Here is a 19,194-nt window from a genome sequence, read left to right as displayed (position 1 = left end):
TTCTCCTGCTCTGAGAATCCCCTAGTTGTCTATAGTTTTTTGTCTAGGGGAGGAGCCGCAGGAGAAATCCTCCTTCCATGGTAACATATCTATTGGTGGTGTTCTTATTCAGGTCTTGTTTAGGTAGCCATATTGCCGAGGTGTCGTGGGGGGAGCTTCCCTGTCATTTCTAGGAGACACGCTTACAGCAGTCTTAATGGCACTCTGGGTTTCTGTAAGCTTTATAATCTTTCTGTGCCATCGTTTGAAGATTTCTGGAGCCTTAGGTGTAGGAGTTGTGTTGTAGATCTATCACTTGGGGTTGGATATCCAATGATCAATTGTTTTCTGTATTTTGACCAGTTGTGGTTTTCTGTCATTGTCTTTTTCTGTTGCAAAGAGAATTTTCTTTAATTAGGGGTGAGGGCTGCACTTATCTATGGGTATAAGCATCAATATTTAGAATACAGTTGTTTAGTAAGTTGGCAGTAATAGGCTCTCCTCTAAGCTCCACGACCTCCCTAGCCCCAGATAGTTGCCTAGCTTTCCAATACCAGGCCTAATTTCCCTCCTGTTGAGTGGGCATTAAGCCCAATAAGAGAGCTGTTGGTTACTTCCAAGATATGAATGTCACTACTGCATCTTTAGGGACGTATTGCCACGCTGGCTGTTGTGACTCGTGGCTGGATAAGACTATTGGTTACTTCCCTTAGCAGCTTACAGAACACCTCCCAAGACTATGGCTACTCTCTAGGCAAGAGACTTCCAAGTTAGATTCAGCTCGGATCCTCTGAGTCCAAAGTGCTGGTGTCTTCCCAATAGGACCTAGCTGCAACCTTTGGGAAGCAGCCAAGGGGGACAGCGATTAGCCTATGTTTTTCTTAGGGTCTCTTCAGCTTGCCTGACCGACAATTCAAATGGGGCTTTCTCACACTTGGCATTGAGTTTTTTGTTAGATAGTCTATGGCTCTTGAGAGGAACATTGTTGGCCCAAGGGATTTAACATCATTTGACTTTTGTATGTATACATGTATAGTTATAGGTAATTTAGAGTAAACAAAACCCAGTATTCCCTATTTTCAAGGAATATTGAAAATAAGACTTTCCCAAACATCCTTAGTGTTATTTTTCCTTCCTTTCACCCTCTCCTTCTGCACTGACTGCCCTTGGCCATTCTCAATTGAAGTCCCCCTTTTCGTTCCCGTTTCCCCCTTTATATCACGTACATCCTGCCATTTCCTCCTCTAGTTCCCTGCTTTCACAGTCCTGGGCTTCCTCTATAGTTCCTTTTTGTTTACCTGGTTCCTGTGGTTACTCCAGGTTACATATTCACATCTGAAGGTTTTGTGCTAGGAACCACAAATGTGAGAGAACAGTGACATTTGTCTTTCTGGGTCTGGAATATCTCACTCCATATAGTATTTTAAGTTCCATCTACTTACCTGAAAATCTCACGATTTCATTAGAGCAATATCCGTAGTGGATATATGCCTCACTTTCATTATCCATACTTCAGTAGAAGGACGTCTGTTCTATTTCCTAGCTATTGTGAACAGAGGAAGAGTGCATATGGCTGAGCTACCTGTGGAGTAGGATGTCGGGTCAGTCTCTAATAGTGAGCACCGAATTTCTTCAGGATGTCGTAACCACCTCCTAGGATGAAGAACAGCAAATACATGATTTCTACAGCAGAAAACAGTATAGAAGGCCAAGTCTGGGTCTTCAAGAAGCAAAACAGGTCTAAGGCTGAGTGAAGCTGGGAGTAGATGAGGTTGGAGAAATATAAACAAGAACCACATTGTGAGGGACTCCATAACCACAGAGGACAGAACCTGTCTGCTGTGAGATAATGCTTTCATACCCTGTAAAGACTGGTCACTCATATTGGCTTAACAAAATGCACCCTGGAAGAGAGAGATCATTTTTTTAAGGAACCAGAGTGATGGCTTCCAGACATGACAGGGATAATGACTTCTTCCCCAGGTCTCCTCTCAGAACCAGAATAGAGACAACCAGCCAGACCATTCCTTGGCCAGGATGGTTTCACAGACCCTTCTACCTCTTGTCCCATCCTTCTTCAGCTTAACCCTGAAGCTCATGTCAACACCTCAGAGATGAACTGGGTCCCTTTCTCTGATTCCCTTCTCCAACATTGCATGTCTGGTTAATTGGCACACTGGCATGGGTGCTGGAGCTGGGGGGATTTTACCCTAAAACTCTAGTTAGAATTGTCAACTTGAGGCTGGCCTTCTAGATCCAGTTTCTTTCCAGTTCCTTCTCTGACCTGAATGTGCATTCCTTTGCCTTGACCATGTTTGGGAGGCAATGCAGAGTAGGGAGTATGAGCAAGATGTTTTATAAATGGAAGTTTTTGTCCTGCCTTGTCCCACAGCCATTCAGTCCCAAAGAAGCACACAGAGGCTTATATTAATTATAAACTAGTTGGCCTATTAGCTCAGGCTTATTATTAACTAGCTCTTATAACTTAAATTAACCCATAATTCTTTTCTGTTTAGCCATGCAGCTTGGTACCTTTTATTAGTGAGACATCCTCATCTTGCTTCTTCTGTGTCTGGCTGGTGCTGTGTCTCTGCCTTTTCTCTTCCCAGAATTCTCTAAGTCTGGTTGTCCCGCCTACTGGGACAATTAATGTTTCCTTAAACCGATATGAGTGACAAATCTTTACAGTGTACAGCTGTACCCACAGCAACCTCTGAGCAGATTTGTGTGAGTCTGCTATCTACAGCTTTGAGGCCGGGCCACTTAGATGACCCCTGTTGCGTCTGTTTCCTCAGCTGGACATTTTGGACCATTATTAATGTTTATAAGGATTCCATTTGGATTTATTTGTGGAAATTCCTAAGACATTTCCTAGCTCACAGGAACTCTGGGTTAACTAACATTTGTGTGTGTTTGAGATTTGACTGAGAATTTGAATTCTCAGAGAGATGTCCGACTGCACACGCTGTTGTAGACAAGTCAAAACACCCAGCTTGCTGCTCCTGATGTGTCTGCTCAGTTTCTAGCACGAGAGCCCTGCTGTGTATGGCACCCTCTTCTACCTCCCCTGTTTCTTGGCTCGAGTCTCCAGATTGGGGGCTCCAGCGTCTGCAGTAGGGTGTGGGGCTTTACAGTACAAGTTCCTCACTGATAGCTCACAGGTTTTGTTGTTGTTGTTGTTGTTCTTATTATTTTTTAAAATCATTCTACATTTTCACTCTTATGAAAATGGCCACTGTTATCTGTTTCACAGGCAGCTGGAGATGGATGCTTCTTGGCATTGCCCAGGAGCAGTTGGCTGAGGCCCTGATTCAGCAAGTCGCAGCCCCCATTCTGCAAGGTCAAGGTTGGAACTGTGTTGGAGACAGAATCAGGTTTGTTCTGGGGGCTATGTAGGCCTGGGGGAAGCATCAGTGCTATTACAAAACAGAGGAGCTCCGGGCAATGGCGCTATTATGAGGGTAGAGGAGATCCAGCCTGCATGCCACCTCTGTTTGCAACAGCTCGTGACCTGGTGCTAGTTACTTCACCTCTCTGGATTCCAGTCTCTTTATTCACAAAACATGACCTTATGCAAGACAGTTACCTTCATTAGGTTGTTCCTGATGCCAGTGTGATGACGTCTGTGAAGGTAATCATGTGTTTTCAAGGCCCGGATACACCGTGGGTGCTTATCAGTCATTACAGCCCACTTGATTCCGCCCTGTTATTTTGATCCAGGCAGGTGTTGTTGTCCTCATGTATGTGTATGTGTGTGTGTGTGTGTGTGTGTGTGTGTGTGTGTTTGTATGTGTGTGGTGTGTACAGTTCATCTGTGAGGGTCCCCATATACCACAGAGTGCCTTTGGAGGTCAAAAGGCAAACCCGTGGGTCTATCCTCACCTCTCGAGCTTTGCTTGTTTGCCTTTATCTTACGCGCTCCAGGCTAGTCAACCAGCAAGTTTCCAGAAGATTCTGCTATCTCTGCCTCTCATCTCATTATAAAAGAGGGGGGCGGTAGACAAGTGCCACCATGTCTGACTTCAATACGGGTTTCAGGGATCCAGACTCCAGTCGTGGGACTTGTGCGGCAAGTTCCTCTACCCATCGAGGACACCCCGTCCCCATCGTGCATTTGAGGCTTGCTCTCTCACTGACTTGAGACTCCCTGGTAGGTTGTATCTGGTCAACAAGTCCTGGAGATCTACCTGCCTCCTTCTCCGTGCTGGTGACACAGGATCATAGCATCAACCACAGCCTTTTTGAAATGTGTGTCCTGGGGCTTGAACTCAGGTCCTTATGGTTGCAAGGTGGCATTTTGTCCCCCGAGTCATTGTCCCAACCCTACCGTCCTTTGTAGGACACTGTAGCCCCAACTGTCTGCTCATGAAACGTTATGTAACCAAGATGATTAATGACATCCTTCCTGGAAAACACTGGGAACATTTGCAGCGTCTCACCATGTTACCCCTTAGTTAGTTTTAACTGGACAGGATTTTAGATGCAGATGTCATTGTTTGTCAATCTTCCTTCCTTTCGTTCCTGAGTTTTGTGGCTTGCAGGGGAAAGCCTTCTTTCTCAAGACATTTTAGCCTAGCCCCATAAAATCCCACCATACTTCTAGAGGTGAAGCCCAGAACAGGCACCATCAGTTCCTATGGGGATGTTACCACTGAGAAGGGGCAGGGCCACCACCACCCACTGTTACCACTGCTAAGGGCCAGAGCCATTGACACTTCGCCTGCGTGTGTATTTGTGTGAGGGTAGAACCCCCACAACTTGAATACCGCCCACTGAGCTCCACTGCCTGACTCCGTAGTTCTTGGTTTATATTTGGGTTATGGGACATACTCAAACCACAACACTGACAGCAGTGATTTTTATATGGACAATGTTTTGCTTTTTTTTCAGACTGGGAGCCCCAGACTGCAGGGGACCTCCCTTCTTACTGATTTGACGACACGAGACCTTCTTTCTAAGCAGCCAAGCATCTGTGAACAAGGAGTAAGGCAAAGGTCATAATAGTCCTACCTTCATGTCACCCTGGGGATTCTTCTTGGCTCTAAACACAGAACCAGCAGCCCGGGGTGACAGCCTGACCTGGGTGCCTCTCAGGAATGAGTCTAGTATCCATTAACAAGCCTGGTTATTTTATGGATCAATTAACCAGGGAAACTGTGGAAGGGAAATTCTGACATTGTGAAAAGTCTGCCTTTCTCTGTCCGCATCTCTTTTCTCCCCGCTATACCCCGGGACCCTGCCACTGTTTAACACATAAGCCAACTTGGTTCTCCTGGCATCTGCAGTTTGTTCATTTGACTATTGCCTGGCTCTTGGTCAACCACAGGGGAGCCCACTAGCCAGTGATTAAGTCTGGGTCGTGATTATAATGGTTTTATGTGAGTGGGGCCTCTTGTTTATGGCCCCGCTGCTGTTAGCGAGCCGTGTTACCGTAATGAGGTAGAAGCCCTCATAGACATACTCAGGAGGAGCAAGTGGGTGGGGACACACTAGACTGATGGGGTTACCACGCATCTTTCCTTGGTCATTGATGATGTGAAGAGAGGTGAGGGACTGGGCTACTGCCGAGCAGGACCTAGGTACGTCTTCCTGTTAGGCACTGCATTTGGAAGCGACCTGAAAGCCAGTATTGTTAGAACACCAATGTCTCCAAAGCAGCCACAGAGAACAAAGGAAATGGCCCTTGGTGGCAAAGGATACCATGACTGTGGTGTCTGCTGGAGAGACATCCGGTGGTGGTGGTGGTGGTGGCAGGGAGGGGGGTGATGTTTAGATCACTTCTAGATCCTGTAGGGTTTTCTGTTCTGTTTTTGACCCCAGAGTCCCACTGTGGGAACTGTTCCCAGTGGCTCTCCTTGAGAGGAGGAAGTTCTAGAAGATGAGGTATCAGGCGATATCCGTTCTTTGAAAGATTGTTTTCAGGGAGGGAGAGGAGGTGGCTCAGTTGGTGAAGTGCTCGCTGCACTAGCATAAGGGATGAGTTTGAAGCCCCAGGAACCACATAAGACTGGGTGCAGGGTGTGCACAGCCCTGGAGGGAGTAGATAGGTGGAATCCCAGAAACTTCTTGGTCAGCCAGCCTAGCCAACTGGTGAGCATCGGGTTTAGTGAGAAATTCTGTCTCAAAGAAACGTAGATGGCAATATAGGGGGACACTCAGTATCAAATGCTGGTGAGCACGCGCACGCGTACACACACACACACACACACACACACACACACACATACACTTAAATATATGCCACATACACACATGTATATGTTCCCACATACAAAGGTGTTGTCTGAGGGAGAAGTAAATACATTTGTGATTATCTTCGTCCATTTTCTGTTTTGTCACAGAGAACTGGAGACTGGTTATTTTTGTGAAAGAAGTCCACTAGATTCTGGAATCAGGAGGCTAGGAAGTCCAGGAGCCTCTGCTGAGGTTCTCACATCAGTTCCACTCACGGCCATGAGGGGCGTTAGCAAGCGTGAAAGAGGGAAAATACTAGGGATGAACTGGTTGTATCCACTCATGGCAGTGAGGGGGTGTTAGCAAGCGTGAAAGAGGCAAAATACTAGGGATGGGCTGGTCTCCTAGGACCTAGTCCAGTTCACACAGACTGAGAGCTCACTCTGAGGAGATGGTGATGATCCCTTCATGAGGTAGAGCCCTCACAATCAGGATAGTCCCACTGAGCCCCACCTCTTGACACTAGGGCCATATGTGGGGATTTGAGGGACATACTCAAACCACAGCTGGGACAGCAGTGACTTTGCTCTTTTGCAACATTGTGAGCACAGTGCAGCTTTCTGAGGCGACTAAATCTGCTCTCTTGAGAGCAGGGCGCAGTTCTGGGCATGAAATCACTTCTCCGCCTGTTGGGGAATATTGTTTTCAGGTGTGTGACTTTTGTTTATGTTGTATTTATTTAACTCTGTGAAGCTGTGTTGCTGTGCCTGTCTAAAACACCTGATGGTCCTAATAAAGAGATGAATGACCAATAGAAAGGCAGGAGTTAGGATAGGCGGGACTGGCAGGCAGAGAGTATAAATAGAAGGAGAAAAAAAATGGGAAGAATAAGGAGTAAGAAAACAAGGAGAGGAGGATATCAGGGGCCAACCCCCTAGCTACCCAGTCAAACACAGAGTAAGAAGGACAGAAAGGTATATAGAAATAGAGAAAGATAAAAGTACAGAGGTAAAAGGTAGTCAGGATAAGTTAAGAAAAGCTGGCTAGAAACAAGCCAAGCTAAGGCTGGGCGTTTCTAACTAAGAATAAGCCTCCGTGTGTGTGATTTACCTATGAGCTGGGTAGCAGGCCCCCACAAAAAGCCAAAAGAGTAAAACCTCACACAACATCCCCCTGTGACCCTTAGCCACGGCCTTGCCTCTCTCTGTCTGCTCAACTTCTTCCTAGCCTGTCATGGCTTGCTGCTTGCGGCCTTATCCTGAGCCTTTCAGAATGCAAGTTGCTTATTTGGGAAAAGAAATGTTAAAGAAAAGAACATGAGAAAAGGAGGGAAGAAGCAAAAAAAAAAGAGTGTGTTAGTATAATGGTTCATGAACAACTAGAGTCAAATGCTATTCTGGGCTCTGGTATCCAATACAGCATACCCTCCAGGGTTATGCTGTCCTAGGGCAGAATGGCCTTCTTCCTGTATATTTGGTGAAAATAGTCAAAGGGTTCTAAGCCTGGAAGTTACAAGTCTGGTGCCCAAGATGACATGGAACTTTCACTGTGAGAATGTAGCATTAATCCAGTGTCTGCCCCTGCTTCCTCTCACACAGATCAACAGGACCCTACTGAGATGTTGTCTGTGAGTCCTAACTAACGGACACGTTGGTGACAGGATTTCTCACCTGAGAAGTATCCTTGCTCTCTCCAAGACCTTTATCATAAAGGGATGTTTTATTTTGTCAAAATCTTTTTCAGCATCTAATGAGACGACATGTGGTTTTTATTTTTCAGTTTGTTTATATGGTGGAATATGTTGACAAGATTTTCGTATGCTGAACCATCCCTACATCTCTGGGATGAAGCCAACTTGACCATGGTGGATGATGATTCTGATGTGTTCTTAGATTTGATTTGCTAGTATTTTATTTAGTATTTTTGCATCAGTGTTCATGAGTGAGGTTGGTCAAGGGTGCAACTTTTAAGAGTAACTAGATTCCAGTCAACTTCTAACAACTAAACTTCAGTCAATGACAGGCAGTCAAGTGACATCCCCAAAGGTGAAGGCTTTGCTGTAACCAGTCTGGTTATCTGTGCTTTCATTTTTTGTCAGCTGACTGCCTATGCTTTGAAGCAGAGTCCTTTTATTCCCTGGTTCTGAGTGCTTCCCCCTTTATGAATCAGTCTTGGCTCAGATAAAACCTGTAAAATGTATTTAACCTAACAAGGCTTAGTATTGCATTAAAAAGCACACAATAATTTCCTGGCTTAAAACAGCAATTTTATAATCTCTTCCCATGTCTTTGGATGGAGAATTTGGGAAGGGCTATGCCAGTGAGCTCTGGCTTGGTATCTTTTATGTGGTCATAGCCTGAACATTGAAAGGCTGGAGTTGGCGGTGAGGGCTGTATGGGCATCTCTCTCACACTCTCTGCAGCCATAGGGTCATTCAGGTGGGTCTCTGGGTAGCAACTAGCCTCAGATTTCATCCAGCAAGATGGCTTAGGGAAGGGGATGGCTTGCCTTGCGGCTTAGAGCAGCAGAGTGAGCATCACAGGGGGTGAGGTGGGTTTTGAACTTAGAAACCAGGTGCTTTTACTTCTTTGTGCTTCATTAGTTGAAAGAGTCAGGAATGTGAACCCGTATTTAGAAAAGGGGAATGAATCCTCACGGTTTGAAGTCCTGGCAACATTTCTGCAAAGCACTTGAGATGAGACATAATCGTAGCTATTTTTTTTTTGAAGTGTTGAATCTCCCTCTTATTGCTGGGTAACTTATATGGGTCAAGAGGACAGAGAATGAAAGCAGAAAGTGTTGGTGCTAAGCTCGCCTTGTTGAAAAGTGGAGTGGGGTTTACTTTAACAACAGAAAGAAGGTGAGAGTCTGATGTAGATCAAAGTCCAAGTAGGAAGATTAAAAAGTTTAAGGACAGGCCAGACAGTGGTGGTGCACACCTTTAATTCCAACACTCAGAAGGCAGAGGCAGGTAGATCTCCGTGAGTTCAAGGCCAGCCTGGTCTACAGAGTGGGTTCCAAGACAGGCAGAACTATTGTACAGAGAAACTCTGTCTTGAATGTATGCCCCTACCCCGACAAAAGGGTTTAAGGACAGCTGGGCTACATAGTGATTTCAAGAGTAACCTTGGCTCTAGAGTTAGACTCCATAGCAAAACCAAAACAAAACAAAAAGCAAACAAGCAAGAACTCATTAGTAAATGATTATGAGTAAATAAAGAATCGAGAAAAAAGTAGACTAATATGTTCCAAAGCTCCCTGGCTGGGGCATTTGATGAATGGTGGACTAGAGAGTATAGGTTCAAGGATCAAGGGGTGTGGAAGACTCCACTGTGGATTTGGAGTTGGGTTCCTATTGTTGAACTCATCAATATTCTCCAAGAGGAGGATGGAATCACAGTGGAGGGACTGGGGAGGAGCTACATTCAGCTGTGCAGAACCTCTGCGTGGGAATGTTCTATATAAGATCTTCTGAGTCCTAGCACAGTCATAGAAGGGTCAGGTTATAGAGCAGAGTAATAATAACCAGAAGAGAGAGGCTGGCAGAGGCTTGCCCGAGTCTCCCAACGGCAGCCTAGAGCACTTGTCAGGATCCATGCTAAGTTGTCTGCGTTAGCCTTTTCAAAGGCGGTGTGGGGGGGAGACCCTCTGCTAAATAAATGTCTCAGGTATATGATCGGCTAAGGTGGGACACATGATGGCAGAACTGTGCATGGCCCAACACTAAAGCCTCATTCACTTGCCCAGGGAGAGGAGCCCTGGCACTGTGAATGGAAGTGGAACTGTCACCCGGCTTAAGGGCTTGGACTCTGCAGGTGAGCAGCCTGCATGTGGATTTGGGCTTTACCACTCTCTGCTAGGTGACCTTGGGAATGTACAACGTCTCTCAATCTAGGTTCTCATCTATAAAATGGGAAGAGTGATTGCTTATAAAGACACCACTCTGCACGTGTGAACACGTTTTAGAGCCGGTGTCCCCACAATCGATGTCACGTTTGACACCGAGTAAAAGTTTAACGCCAGTCTCTCTCTCTTCAGGGGTTCATGTCTTCCCGAGGCCATGGGACCTGTAGGAAATGGAGGCTGGCTGGCAGAGGGAGATCACTAGGGGTGGGCCTTTGAGGGTTACTGCTCAACCCTAGTTCTAGTGTCCCCTCTGCTTCCCATCATGTACATAATTGCAACTCACACTGCTGCCACCGTAGACCGGGTCACTTAAACCGTGAATCTTTCCTCCCTGGTGTTGCCTCTGTTGATCACAGAGACACAAAAGCAACTATCACAGAATGTGGCTAACAGAGGTGTGATTGGTCACTGAGATCAAGCCTAACCTAATGGTTCATAAGCCTTTGGAACTGGTTTGTAGGAGGAATGCAGAAGGGCTTGGAGACAAGGGCTGGAGAAACCCCTGAGTGTTGTAATCTCCACTCAGTAGTGACTCTGGTGAGCATACGGGAGACCAGAATGCTGAAGGAAACGTGGGCAATGAATGTCTGGCTCATGAGGTTTCAGACGCGAACTCTCTAGGGAATGGGACACGCTATGTTCCATCACAGAATTTACTGTATTTTATTTATGTTCTGAACATTTGAGTGTGGCTGGATTAAGAAGAAGATAATTGATCTAAGTTGGGGGGGGGCATTTCACATCAGCATGGCACCCGGCCTGTAGCATGGCTATTGCTGGCTCTTTTTTGCTAGGTTTACAGTGAGAAGCCAGAGCTAAGAACAGAACAGAGAGATCTGAGAACTGTGCAGTCTGGGAATGTGAGTGAATTTAAACCTACGCACAAAGAGAGTGCAGACACAGCAGCCTCCGCTGTCCAGGGGACAAACAGCGTCAAAAGGAATCAGACCACTTTGCACCGGGGCAGCAGGAGAGGTGCCCGGAGGGCAGGCTCCAGGGAGTGACAGTGCCATCCTATGGCAAAGACATTCATTTAAAAAGAATCGCAGGGCTGCTTAGGGAACTGCTTCCCAGGTTCAGTCCCACAGGCATTCAGAGACTGCCATGGTCCAAGGGGGCCTGGCTGCTTTCCAAACGGGCAGCAAAATATAATGCCATTCATGTGGTGCTGGTTTTTCAGACATGCAATCGTGGATCTTACCATCAAGAGTTCGATTTAAAGAAAAAAGGTTTGTGAGGTCAGGCAGTGTGTAGCAGGTTTGGATTGCGGGGAGAGAGTACCCCGGACAGGATCTATGTGAAACTGGGTGTGTAACCTGCGTTGCCATGGAATGCCAGGCATATGGGATATCTGCAAGAGAAAAGCTTTAGACCCCAAGTAGAACCAGTGTGCAAGAAAGACCATGTGTGCTGCAGGTGACTGGACTGTCGCGTGGGGCTGCCCAAGCCTGTTAAAGCTCACATCATGACACTGTGTGCCCCAGATGCTGGACACGGAACCACAGGATTGGATAGTTTCCCTTCTGGGATTTAGCCTTGCTTTGGTCAATCTTTCCATGTGATTCTCCTTTTTGGAATGTGCCATTGTATATTGGACTGACATTCCGATTGCATACTGGATTTTTTTTTTTTTAACTGGGGCTCACAGTTGAGAGTTTGAGTCTCAAGAGATACTTTGAACTTTGGATCCTCGAGACGACAAGAGTTCTTCAAGTTTGACTGGACACATTTTGCATTATGAAACACTGATGAGCCTCTAGGGAATGGAATGTTTTGGTTTTAATAAAAAAATAATTCCCCAAAGGCTCATGTTTCGAATGCTTATCTTCCAACTGGTAGTGCTGTTTGCGGGTGCTCTAGAACCTTCTGGAGGTCGGGTCTGACTTAAAACAGGGATGCTAGGGACAGATGTTTGGAGGCTTTAGCTAAGCACCACATTCTGGTGTTGGTCTATTTCCTGGGTCAGTCCTATATGAGCCGCAGCCCCCATGTTTCCCCTATTGCATCTTTTCCTCTGTGATGAACTAGAATCCTTTCAGACTGTGAGCCAAGCAAATCTCTCCTCTCTTTTTATTTTTTTTCACTCCGGTATTGTGGCCACAGACAGGTGAACGAGACTAAGAGAGACGGCAGCTATAAATGCTCGGAGTCAGGTAACAGCCACCTGGAACCAGCCTCAGACTCCACAGAGAGAGGGTGACATCCTCGGTGGGACTGTCCTTAGTAGCTACAGCCAGGGTCACCAGAGCCCTTGCTCTTCTGTTCAACTTTGGTGCCAATGCGTTGGCTCTCACTACTGCCACTCCTCTGGGTTTGGTAACTAGCCAGCAGCGTGGTGCACAGCACTCAGAAAACGCTGCACTTTTAGTAGCTGTTTTATTGTTATTATGCATGATAATATAATATAATAAATATAGTGCGAGGTCTGGAGGGCTCCTGAGCACAGAAACATCTGCCTGTAGAGTCGGGGCATCTTAAGTCCCAACAGCTGCACTGTTAGAGTTTCTGCTGAGTTATCATGGCAGAGGCATGATGGACTAACTCACTGGCCTGTGATTGGGTCCAGCTTCCATGCCCCTGTCCTGTCCTCAGATTGAGAGCAAAGGTGGCAAAGATCCAACCTTCTATTTACTTGGCAAGTTTTGGGTTTTCTGGTGCCAAGCTCTAGATATAGAACAGGGATGGAAACCGTGTGGAGCCCCCTCCTTGGCATCGCAAAGACAGTCATCACTCAGAAAATTCCACGAAGTTTAACATGCCAGGAGCTGGGTATAATGGTTCTTATGTGCACATATATTATTTTTCATTATACCACAGACATGTTGCTTGCCACATGCAAGTTCATATCTAGCCAGTGATGTAATGCCGGTGAAAGGTACGAGCCTGGCACACTGGAGGTGGAGACAGAGTGTCTCTGGAGTGGGCTGGATAGCCAGACGACCTGAGAGGGTTAGCTCTGGGTTCAGCGAGAGACCCTGACTCACTCTACAATGTAGAGAGTGACTGGGGGAAGACCCAATGTCAGTGTGTACCGGTACATACATGTGTGCCTGCATACATGAGAACACACAAGCACACATGCATACATAACAACAGCAAAGAGAGATGAAATGGAATATTCCCCTTCTCTGTCCTATGCACTGCACAGGGGCACATGTATTCGAGTAGATACCATGGAGACAGGAAGGAAGCCAGGCAGCACAGTGAGGGACAAAGCCCAGGAAAGGGTTCCTGAAGATGCCTGGATAATTCTTCTTGGGGTCACTTAGAGCAGAACCTCCTAATGCGAAGTTAACACAGACTTTCTGATGAACCATTTTCTGTTCTTGGCTAACGTCCTTTGTTTGGGGCACCTTACCCTTCTCCCCCCACCCACTACGTTATCATATTCAAAGAAGTCGTAGACGGAGTTTCTCAGCTTTGTGCCTCTTGGTGTTTCAGACTCAATAACTACTCATCACGAAGAACAGTCATCTTAGTCCACCTTGGTTGCTATAACAGGGCTTGACAAACTGGCATCTTCTGAAGAGAAGAAATAAAATATATTGCTCCAAGTTCCAGAGACTCATACGTCCAATGCTGAAGAGCTAGCACCTTGAGAGGGGCCTTCAGCTACACTGTTCTGTGGAAGGGCAACAGGGGAAAGGGACAAGAAACCACGGGACAAACCCCGCTCTAAAGAAAATAAGCTCATTTTCAAGACATCCACACTCATCCACTAACCTCAGTGGAGCCCTCGTGGCCTTCACCTCCCTCCACACTGACCTCAAGGCTGTTGTGTTAGGGACTGAGTTCCCAGAATGTGAGCTTGGGGCTGAGCATCAAAGCCACAGCAGCTGTGCTGTGTGTTGTGGGATATTTAGCAATAACCTTACCCTTCACCCACCTAGATCTCCTGCTGTGGCAACCAAAGTCGTCTCCTGACATTGCCAAATGACCCTAGGAAGGGAGAGAGAGGCAGCAATATGCTGTTTGAGGACTGTTCTGTGCAAGGAATCCTAAGCCACCCTTTGTCCCCTTCCTGGGGCTAAGATGGAGAGAATCATTCACAGAAGCAAATACGATGTCTCAGCAGCCATGCATGCTACACCGTGCAAGCTCCTCGGCTGCGGGCCTTCAGTAGTTTGGCTCTGAGCATACGTAGAGCATACATATGGGGTGCTCAGGTGTCTTAGGAACTCTAAGGATTGTTTTTAGACTCTGGCCGGGGGAAGTATAAAGATGGGCAGCTGGCTGGAAAGGCGTGTCAGGACTACATAGTAAGGGCTGCAGTGGCAGAGATGGGAGAGCGATGCCAGTGTATCCTGGGATGAGCCTCCTTTCCGTGGAACCTTGAAGAACAGGGAGGGAATGTGTGTGTGTGTGTGGGGGGGATGGCAATCAGTCAGCTGCAGGTGGATCGCCTTTGCCGCAGCAAAGTATCCACAGACAGGGTTTCCATCCATCGATGCCAAGAACAATGGCGCCAACTGAATACAAACTCTCTCTGCCCCCACTCAGAAGAGACCAAAAACAAACCAAGAAAGTGACAGACACTGGGGCAAAGGGCGGGAAGATACCCTGTGACTCTCTGCACTGGAGCTGCTGAGGCTGAGTGAGGCTGGACTGGGCATGGAGGAGGGGAGGGGACCAGGGACCAGGAAGGGGCTGTGTTCTAGTCACTGTCCTGTTACTGGGAAGAGACACCATGGCCAAGGCAACTCTTATAAAGGAAGGCATTTAACTAAGTGTTACACCTGGGTGGCTTCTGCCTTTCGCTACAGTGAGTCATGCTGCTATGGACATGGGTGTGACAGTCTCTCCAAGAGCTATTCTCCATTCTCTCACTGCTACCCAGGGGTAGATCCACTGGGTCCCATGGCCATTCTAGCCCTAGTTTTCTAAGAACACCCATGCTGTCTCCATAGCTGTTGAACCGTTTTGCAGTCCCACCAACAGTGCTGTTTTGGTGTTTCTTTCAAAAGAAAACAAGGGTGTTTATTTTAATGAGTGAGAAGAATTCTTTCTTCTCCCTCTCTGACTTCCTGTGACCTAAACAACAATGAGGACGTCATCTAGGTTAAGGTTTTTCTTGACCCCAAAGAGTAAGCAGTTTTCCCATGGCTTGTCCCCCACTGCTGCCGCCGCCACAATTCCCAGGCTTTACCGGCCTCTCCTGTCTGTTTCCCCTGGTGCACCCTGGGAGGGAAGAGCTGCATTTGGCTCTTTCTTTGCTGGTCCTCTGGTCCTGTTGGCTGGCGCATAGTAGGTGTTAGCTAAGTGCATTCTTGCTGATGAGAGGTTGCAGGACTCCCCCCACCCCCAGTCATTTCCATTCCTTTCCTCCCTCTCCATTCATGCTGTGTAGCAGCCTATTGGGGAAAAGGGCACAGATGATGGAGACGTAGAAGGGAAAAGGACGTGAAGATTTTTGTTGCCAATGAACCACATTCAGAAATGGCAAATTCACCACATTCCTCGGGCGCCTGTGAAAATCCGGCAGACAAAAAGGAGCCTCAAGTGGGTGAGGATGACGACCGTGACCGTGGCTGGACGTTTGTTTTCAGGAGAGGGGGAAGAGGTGAGGGCTGGCTGTGTCTGCTCGGGCAAGAGAGGAGTCTTATGAGCGGAAGTGCTTCTCTTTTCCTACAAAAGGCTTAATTGATGGGTTGGGAGAATTTTCTCTCTTGGAAAAGAAAATTCCACTGTGTTGGCATGAGCAACAGAGTTGTCTGTGAAAGGAAGCCGAGACATGTAGCTAAAATCCTTGGTGGTGGTGGCAGGGGCGGGGGTGGGAGGGGTCAGGCCTTAAGCACCTCATGCCCTCCGAGAGTTCCTAGACAGCAGGAAGGCCGAGTCTTTAGTTTACCCTCTTGAAGGACATGTTGATTTTGAAGCTGTAGATCTCTAGGAACGATGTCACCGAGTGCCAAGATTTCCTGACCATTCTTCACCTACCCCACTTACCTTGCTCTGCACACACCATCATGTTGTTCTGAGCTCCTGAGAAGACACATGTCCCATTACTGAGTAATCAGAGACAGTGGATGTGCTCAGCTGGTAAAGTGCTTACCTTCAAAGCCTGAACACCTGAACGTGATCCCAGAATCCAAGTAGAAAGTTGGGTATGGTGGTGTGAGCTTGCCCCTCCAGCACTGGCGAGGCAGAAAGAATTGCATCTGTAGAGCATTCAGGCTGGCCTGCCTAACCTAACCAGGGTGCTTCTGGTCCCAGTGAGAGAGAGCCCACTCGTCCCCAGAAAGGGTGGGCAGCACCCGAGGAACGTGATCGAATGTTGATCTCTGGTCTCCATTCGCACACGAATGAACATACACTCACACACGTGTTACACGCTAATGGATACCTCAGTATACTTTCCCCCAAGAACCGTGCATTGTCTTACAATGATCAAAATTCAGTGATTTTTGCCAGTATAAATGATCCAGCTGACAAATATTTGTCGATATTTGACAGAGATTTTAACAAACACCAGCAAGAAAGCTTCCTCTGGGTTCTGAATGTGTCCAGGATCACATGTAGGGCTTTCTGTGACATCTCTCTAGCTTCTTCCCCTATGGAACTGTCCCCAGACTTTGTGGTCATGACCTTGACCTTGTTCCAGAGAATGTGACTTTTTTCTTTTCAGAATAGATTCCAATTTGAGTTTACCCAGTGTTTTCTTAAACAGTTGTGTGTCCCTTAGTGACACGTATTTTGGGGTTTGGTTGTTGTTGTTTGTTGATGGGTTTGATGAATGGTTGGTGGCTGTGTATGAATGTCATGTGGTGAATGACACAAACTGAGGTGATGATGTTTTCTAGAAACCTAGGCTGTGGACTGAAGTCTATTTACAGATCTGCTTGTTTTTGCTCTTTTAAACTTATTTTTGTCAAAAGCAAAAACAGGGGTGGAGAGACAGCTCAGGACTTGTCACTGAGGTGTGAGGACCTGGGTTTGAACTCCTAGAAGTCACACAAAGTCAGACACAGTAGCATGCATCTGTAATCCCTGTGTTCCTACAGCAAGAAGGAGTATCCAGGCAGGCTCAGAGGCCAGCTGGCCTGGCACACACAGTGATGAACAAGAAAGAGACCCTGTCTCAAACAAGACAGAAGGTGAGAGCCACACCGAAGGCCGTGCATGCATGCTATGACACACATATGCCTGCCTCACATAGACAAAAGTACACCTCTCTCTCTCTCTCTCTTACACACACATGCGCGCGCGCGCGCACACACACACACACACACACACACACACACACCAACACACCCATACACATCAGCCTAGGCCTACAGGGTCTGGATAGTCAGTCTCACCGTTCTTCTCCCACATCTTGTCCCACTGGAAGCCTTCAGGGGCATCACGAACATGGAGCTGTCTCCTTCACAAAAACTAAAAACAAAAGCAAAAAAACTAAAAGCTAAATATATATATATATATATATATATATATATATATATATATATAACACTAAAAGATTATATGATGTGGGATTCCCCTCTGTATGCTATGAGTATGTTTTATTACCATTGGTTAATAAAGAAGATGCTTTGGCCTCTGGCAGGGCAGAATATAGCAAGGTAGAAAATCCAAGCAGAGATAGAGGAAGAGAGAAGGCAGAGTCAGAGAGGTGCCGTGTAGCTCCCAAAGGAGACAGATGACAGAACATTACCGGTAAGCCACCTACTCTTGACAGTACATAGATTAATAGAAATGGGTTAATTTAAGATGTAAGAGCTAGCTAGGAATATGCCTGAGCCATTGGACAGTGTTGTAATTAATATAGTTTCTGTGTGGTTGTTTGGGTCTGGGTACCAGGAAACAAAATAAGCAGTCTCCAGTTAAAATTATCTCATTCAATCAGTTAATAGTTAAATAGACTGACTAGACATTTTTCAAATGATGATGTGGAGTTGGGGCAGGGAGGATGCCTCAGCAGGTAGAGGGGGATTGCCAAGCAAGCCTAGCGACCTGAGTTTAATCCTCAGAATCTCTGTGGTGGTGGAAAGACAGACCCAACTGTCTCTGCCTCCCACGTGTACGCTGTACCATGTATGCCTACATATAATAAAATTAAAGAAGTTCAAAGAGTTCACGCGGCCTATACATACATGAAAAACTACGCAAAATCCATAGCCACCAGGGACATTCAAATCAAAACTCCACAGAAATTCCATCTTGCCCAATTAGAACGGTTATCATGAAGAAATCAAAGCAAAAACACATCACTGAATCTGGTGAGCGCAAACGTGAGAAGGGTGAGAAGCATCCCTCGTGGTTTCTGGGGTGTATACTGGGGTAACCACTCTGGAAATCAGAGCCGAGGCTCCTCAATAAAACAGGGAACTTCCCTCATGGTTGCGGGGATGTAGACCGGGGCAGCCATGCTGGAAATCGGAGCCAAAGCTTCTTGATAAAACAGGGAACCACCACAAGACCCCGCTGTGCCGCCCCTGAGTCCACAGCTGAAGGAAACAGTCGGTGTACAGTTGGGATGCCGCTACACCTGTGTTTACCACTGCACAACAAATTTAGAGTCAATCTGGGTTTCCACCTCTGGATAAGCGATAGCGGGAGGGAAGCAGAAGAGGATGTCATCACACTTTCAGGCAGTTTCTCTGTGTGTTAGAGAAGCTCTCTGATTGCATGTCTCCCTCGCTCCTCTCGTCCCTCCCTCACAGGTGAGGAAGAATCCATTTTTGACTGACCTTGGGGAAAAGAATTGGTTACAAGACTATTAACCCTTCGCTTCCTCTGGTATTGGATCCAATTTCTAGGAAACATTCTGCATGGCGTCTGCACAGACTGAGTCAACCCCCAGGACGGAGCCAGTGGGGGTCTAATGCTGTCTGCAACTGACCAGGTGGGTTTAGGAGGAAGAGACCCGAAGTCACCTCGTCCAACATTGGCTTCTCTCCAAATTTCACCTCTCAGTTGGTTCAGAGGAAAAGGACACCGTGAATTGGGAGTTCTCGAATATAAGTAAGGCTGAGCACTTACTTTAAAATCTAAAGCCTGAAATGCTCCAAAATCTGTAACATAACATGAAAAGTGGAAATTCCCATGCATGACCTCCTGTCATCATCAAAATACAGGCATGCTACAAATAGCATATCAAACAGCTTCAGCCCATGTATATACGGTATGGACAAA

This window comes from Myodes glareolus, chromosome 26, assembly GCF_982192425.1.
Source record: "Myodes glareolus chromosome 26, mMyoGla1.1, whole genome shotgun sequence".
In the NCBI taxonomy this organism is placed as follows: Eukaryota; Metazoa; Chordata; class Mammalia; order Rodentia; family Cricetidae; genus Myodes; species Myodes glareolus.
The sequence above is the reverse complement of the archived record's forward strand: the minus strand, read 5'-3'. Positions refer to the sequence as shown.